Genomic DNA, 7,244 nt, shown 5'->3' with positions numbered 1-7,244 from the left:
AATGACTATACTTATATTTATAAATATTATAGTAAATTTAGGTAAAGAATTTTTAATAATGAAGGTCAATTCTAAAGTTAAAGATATTTAGTTTGATATGATAAGACTATGTTTTTATATTTTAAATAAAGGAAAATTGTATTTTTGAAGTGTTAAGAATTTTAGAGGACTTGGAGATTATCTTCTAAGGGGGGAAGAAAAAGGCGAAAAAGGGAGGTGGCGTGAGAACCAAGAGGGAGAGAGAGAGAGAAAGAAAGTTAAGGGCTTGGAGATTATCTTCTAGGGTTGTAAGAAGAGAGGGAAGGTGAGAGATTTCTTCTTCATTACACTTCTAAAAAGAATTGAGAATGCTTGTAAAGAGAGAAAGACTTGGAGAGAACTTCTAGGGATTTGTTTGGGAATGATTGTGAGATAAGTTGTATTTTTCATTTCTTTTGTTTGTAAACTTGTTTTTATATATGAAGTCTGTGTTTTATGGTATGTTTTGTTGTTTCCTTCTCATGAATTTTGAGTAGTCTTCATTATCTTTCTCCCTACAATGAGATTTGGTTTTGTGAAGAATTGATTTTATTTTCTACGATTTTAAATATAAATAATTTATGATTTGAACTTCGATCTTCATTTACTTTTTGATCTGGCCAATTTAATCGTTAAAATGTGTTGAGAAACATATGTTCTGAAAAGGGGATATGATTTCTACAATAAAGGGAGAATCACATTTAATTTCATGGGAGAGTATGTCATCCATGGGATTGGGTGCAAATAAATAGGGAAATATACTTCGTTGGATGTAGAATTGGAAGATTTTAAGGTGACAGATTAAAATCCCAATTTGGTGTAGTTGATTGGAAACTAATGTGAGCATGTTAGCCCTCAGTTGAGGGAGCAGTTGGAGCTCTAGAGTTACAGTCGGTATCCTCCCAGCCTAACCACGGAATTAGGGACCAAACTCTGGATTAGACCAAACTCTGGATTATTTTCTTTATAGCACTTGGAAGAGGGTAGAGAATAAAATTTCTCCTATTTGGCACAAAATAGTTTTTAAATATATTTTTCAAATGATTTCAATTTCTTCACAGGCCATATTTTCATTGTAAATGGGAAGGGTGTTTCCACTAGCCAATGCAGGTCGGTACACACACTACGTATGGGCGATCGAACCCATACACCTACTACAACTAAGTCTAAGGCTAGCTAAGGAAGGAAATGTCAGGGAGAATCTCACCACCACAAAATTTGCTCAACGTCCACCAAATTTTGAGAAGAAGCTCTCTCACAAGTCCTTTCCAAAGCTACAAAGAAGATCTCCTCGCTGGAGAGATTGTTGGAGCTTGCCAGAGTTGCCTTCCCCAAGCTAGGATGAAACTTTCCAAGCCATGCTCCTCAGAAACTTCACAAGAGAGGATGAAGAATAGCCTACAATAATAAGAGATTGGGAAATGACAAACCTCTATCTTTCTTCCTTCTAGAAAACCCCAAAGTTCCAAACCCTCAAAGAAGAAGAACATCTATTAATGAGAAGAAGCAATGGAGAAGAAAAAGTGGAGGAGGAGGAGGAAAAACCTTATTTCTCCAAGGAAAAAGCCTCACCATACTCTTCATAAGCTCCCTTGCACTCTCTTCTACTCCCATGAAGAAAATGATGATCGATCCTTATGAATAGGAAAGGCTGGCTTGGTTAAGCAACCAACCTTACCCCAAAAATAATTGAAATGCCCCCAATAAATGCCCAAGAAGCTTATAAATTGAGGGCAAAATGGTCCTTTTACATCACTTCTAAGGCTCATGATGAAATCCCTCCAAAAATGGCGGCTTCGGGAGTCAAAATGGAGCTCAAATTAGCAATTTTCATGACCTAAAACATGACTGGTGCCTAAGCGCCGCATACCCAGACACCAAGGCACAAGTTTGGCACCTACTTACCACCCTTTGGGCACCACGATGCCACACTGGGCGCCTAGGCAGCACCGGGCAGCGCCAGGGCGCTGTGCTCTCAGAAAAAAATGTAGTTTTTAGCCTGTTTGGGCGCTTAGGCACCACGATCTTCGGTGCTTAGGTTCCTGGCCTATAAAAAGTATTTAAATTATGTGCTAGACCCCCAAAATCTTAAGCTCAATGATCTGTAAAGGTGTTTTTGGTGCTTGGGTACCCGAGGATGACGTCGGGGCACTAATTTGGCCTGCAACTCTAATTTTCGCCGAGAACGCCCGACGGAAGATTTTTTTTTATCTGGAAGCTATGGAAGACTCCATGTGAGAGAATAGTCCCATGACTTTAATATAAAGTTTTTGGGTCGGTTATTCATCAAAAAAATCGGTGTCAACGGTCATCCTAAACCACAACGAGGGTAGGGTGTCCCGAAACATTATTTTCCCATAGCACACGAAGGTGGACTCAGTGACTTCTTATGATCGTGGGAGGTTTCGAATAGATGTGTGGTGACATATAATCATCAAATTAGATACAAACCACACATCTTGTCCCAAAGAGGCATCATTATGATCGTGGGAGGTTTCGAATAGATGTGTGGTGAAATATAATCATCAAATTAGATACAAAACACACCTCTTGTCCCAAAGAGGCCTCATAACAGGGAATTTTCTTGGGTATGGTTGAATCATCATAAATCTAGTTACTTTCCCTGAACAAGTGTCAGAAGGTCTCGGATAGGTATCTTGAGTCACTGGTTGCTACAGATAAATCGTAGAACATCTTGAGCCATGCATGTGGACACCCAACAATTGTGATATCAAAAGTTGTTGCCAACAAGCATAAGTGCTTGCAATCTCATACCTAAGGTGCATAAGAATGTATCTTTGAGCTTTAATGACTAATTTTGCATGCATGAGAAAGAATTTTTAAGCCTAGTGTTCAATCTTCATGTGTGAAAAAATATTTACTGCTTTCATGATCCATTTGCATGATATTGGCATAAATAAAATGATATTTTGCATTCTTGTTGTTCTGCTCGCCTTGTCGGCACTTAACACTCATAGTCATCATAGTTGATCCCGTATGTGAGGATCATGATTGATTTGTCATGTAGGGATCTTAGTTGATCCTTTTGCATGCAGCATTTTGCATCTGCATGGTCGTTACTTACTATATGCCTGTTATATATATGTGCATTTTTTATTGTTGCATGTGCGAGGTGTAATCTCTCCCTCGGTGTCTCGTACCCATCATGGTTAGTTCATTTATATGGTGCATTGCATATTGCATGTTCCTGTCATTTGATTGACTACAAGGTGGCCTCTCAGGTGAGGGGTAATCCTCTCCCCAGGGTGTTATGTACCCAGGTCAACCAGACTTATCATCATATATGCATGGTACATGAAGTTTTCACCACATGCATTAGCACTTGTATGCTCGGTGTATTTATCATAAACATATTTCATCATATGTTGCCAATATTTTCTTTGCATGCTAATAGTTTAAGACTATCATCTAACATCTGATGTGGTTTTTCATGCCTTGATAGAGGAGTCACTTCATGTCAAACCATCTAGTGTTTATCGTGCTTGTTTAAGATTCTCCGGTTTGCATGATCGTAGCCCAATCAGCCTGGAAGGCATCTTGCATGATCATAGCTTTATTAAAATTAATGGAAAACTGACTTTTAGAAGAGTGACCTGATATCGACTATTTACATGCAACAGTATAATATTGTCTTTAATTATATTTTTCACTTATATTTCCTTACTTTGCAATAGTACCAAAAACTTGATCCTGGAGAAAATAAGAATTTAACTTTTTAATTTATATATATATTGGGATACTACACAAGTATACATATCATTATCAAGTAATATAGGACTTTTTGATTAAGACCTGAATATCAAACCCACTGGGAAATTCACAATATGTACTTTTTACAATATGCACTACTGATCAACCAACTTTCTATTTTAAAAAGAAAATTATTTAAACTATAGATATTTTTATCGTAATTAAAATTTATTTGGTATTTTTGATATTTTGACAAAACAGTAACAACTTCTAAAGATAACTTGAGTTTATGTAAAAGAAAATTACTTAATATGAAAATATCTTTCTCCTTATCATGAATCAGTAATAAGTATATGATTTTTGTTGTGGAAGTATGCAAATTGTGTTGTGCCAAATAGGAGCAATATTATTCTTTACCCTTACTAGAGATGCTATAAAGAACACTGATTAATTTAAAGTTTGAATAGTTTTGAAGACCGGCTAGGCAGGGAAAATACTAGCTCTCACTCTAGAGTTCCCCCAGTTCCCTCCACCTGGGGGCTAACATCTTGTATCAAAACCTAAAACAATAAACCAAGTTGGGGGCTTTAACATGTCACTTTAAAGTCCTCTAACTCTACACCCTTCAAAGATTATTTCCCTATTTATTTGCACGTAATCATATGAATTACATTCTCATTCATACAACCTCATGTGATTCTTTCCAATTGTTGACTGAGACAATAGCAGCTCAGTTTCTACATATTCTCACAATAAATTTTAACATCTAGATAGGCCAGATTAAGAAGTAAATGAAGTGCATGGAATTAAATCATCACAACTTCTTCCAATATTAAAGACTGATACTCTCCACAACTTCCATCCAATACTTTAATTACTTATAATTTTAATGAGAAATATAAAGAAAACTACTCAGAATCCATGGAGAAAATAAAACCACACTTTAGTTTAAAAGTAGAATTCATTGTCAAACCAACAAAAAGTCTCAATTAAAACCAAAAGTAGTTCAAGAACAAAGATAAAAACTTATCTCAAATCCTCCACCAGACTCTTGAAGTTTCTTTGAATCCCTTCTCTTTTACAACACTCTTAACTCTCACAATAAAATTAAAAACAAAAAGGATAAAGTAAATTTGAGGTGTCTGAAAATCTCTCCAAAAGTTCCTTCATGAAGTTCTTCAAGAACTTCTCAAGAATCCCCATTTTCAAGCACACTTCTAAAAATCTCAACTTCCTTCTTTTATAAATTTCCAAGAGGCACCTTGGTAACTCTTCAAAATGTGTCTCAATTCGATGTATTCTCCAAAGGATGCCTTCTTTCACAAGTCTTTTAATCATATTTTCGTTGCTAGTGGTCATAACCACCCTCTTTAGCCAATAGGTGTCTCAATGTCCCTTCAGAATTTGGTAAAATGAATTAAATTGTCAAATAACTATGTCCCTTCAAAATTTGGTAAAATGAATTAAATTGTCAAATAACCGCCTCTGTTGCTTAAGCGCGAGGCCTCTGGCACTTAGGCGTGGTCTTCTCTATTTCACTGGCGCTTACGCGCCAGATCCGGCGCTTAGACGCCAAAACACTTTCGCACAATTTTCACATTTGATCCTTTTTCACTGCTATTAGCATTTTTCACCTTTTTACTTGTATCTGAAAGAAAAATACACAAGTACATTCTAATACAAAGTACATTCTATTAAAGCACAATATCTCAAAAATAGGTATAAAAATATGTCTAAAAATACTATATATTTTAGGTGTATCATGACCAAATGTTGGTCTTAATGAAATATCTAGTGTTGCTTGTGAGTATATCTCAGGAAGCATTGCGAGTTATTACATCAATATCAACATGTGTATGACTGTGCTAAAGATTCAAGAGCACTAAAGTATGTCATCTTGCATCCCATGAACTTGCATTTAAAATTCATATTTTAACATAAATAGATATTTTTCATATTAGCATCATCCACTAAACTTTTAAACCATGCTACTAGTGAGCTAGACCATATATGAGGTAAACTCATTTAAAATGTCATCTCATTAGTGATGCACATTAGATCTCTTGATACTTCAGAATGGGGATGGGGTTGGTATCAGCAACCCCAATAAATTCATACACCAAACTTAGCTACACACTTTCTGCACACACTTAGATGTTGTTCTAGAACACATTTGCTTTATATGATTGCTGGACTACAGCAAGGGTATAGTTAGGATTGTTATATGCTTGGCTATTGTCATGGATTGGAGCTAGCCAAGCATTTTCTTTGTGCCTTTTGTGTGTTTTACTGAAGTTGGACATGCAATTTAGTATATTTAGGGGTGATTTTCTTGTAGGGTGATATGTCCAATTGGGAGGAGTCGTAATGATTCATGCTAACACATTTCATGCAAGTGTCATTAAGCTACTCTCCTGCAAAACATAGCTTATTTCTCGTTGCATGATATAACGCATGTTAAATCTTTGGATGTGGGTTATGTCCTTATTTTAGAATTTTACATGTAATTTTTAAGTTCTCTAGGGAGCCTCTATATTGGAATTAAGGTACAAGCACAGGTTCTAAGCCATTTGACGTATGAAACAGCGTGGCATGGATTAGGAGCAGAAACCTATGTCTCGTACCTTTAGTTTGAATCTACATTTTTTTATAGATCTAGAATCAGGTATGTATAAATAGTGCCTAACCACCTTTTTTACCTTTCTGAGATATGTTGTTGACCTAGCAGCACCCAACACGTTCTATTCTTTCACTTGGCTTGTTTACTTTTCCTGTTGTGTGTTGACTTTGCTCTTTCTTTGATTGTTAGTTTACTTAGAATGCTCATCACAAATTCAACTTAGGCTTTTTGATCACCCTAAAATTATAATTTTTCAACTTGAACCCTAATAATTAAAAGATTAAGATTAATGAAACTTTAGGATTAAATTTGAAACCATTTTCAAAATTAGCATTACTTTTCTGCATGGCCTTCAGGCTGGTTTTAAAACATGCTTCATGCATGGATATAACCCAATCATAAAATTAATAGGGCTTTCACACTTACGAACCACTCATATAATTAATTGCATGCATATCCTACACGCGTGACATAAAAAGATTGATGCCAACATAACCTTCTGTTTGAAATGCTAGAGATTTTCTCTCTGCCCTCACAGTTCTGTATAGGCTTTAAAGCACTGAGATGTTCCTATTTGAGATAACCATTTATTTTTGATAGACTCTTCAACTAAATATCAGAAAGCATAATTAAGACCCTTTTTTATTGAGAGTTTTCTTGGGTATCCCCAACATGTAATTAACTAAAGAGATATGTTCCTTTGGAAGTTACTCTTGAACCCAAAACATAATATTCTTTTTGGCTTTTCTGGTTATGGGCTGCTTATGTAAGGTTTCGTTTCTTTTTGTGGATAATGTGTTTCAAGGTATTTTGTTCTGGTTTTGTTCTGACATATATTATTGACCTATCACATGAAGTATACCCTACATAAGTTCTTGATATTTCCTATTTAAAA

Source organism: Phalaenopsis equestris, unplaced genomic scaffold, assembly GCF_001263595.1.
Source record: "Phalaenopsis equestris unplaced genomic scaffold, ASM126359v1 Scaffold232406, whole genome shotgun sequence".
In the NCBI taxonomy this organism is placed as follows: Eukaryota; Viridiplantae; Streptophyta; class Magnoliopsida; order Asparagales; family Orchidaceae; genus Phalaenopsis; species Phalaenopsis equestris.
This window is presented reverse-complemented; position numbering follows the sequence as displayed.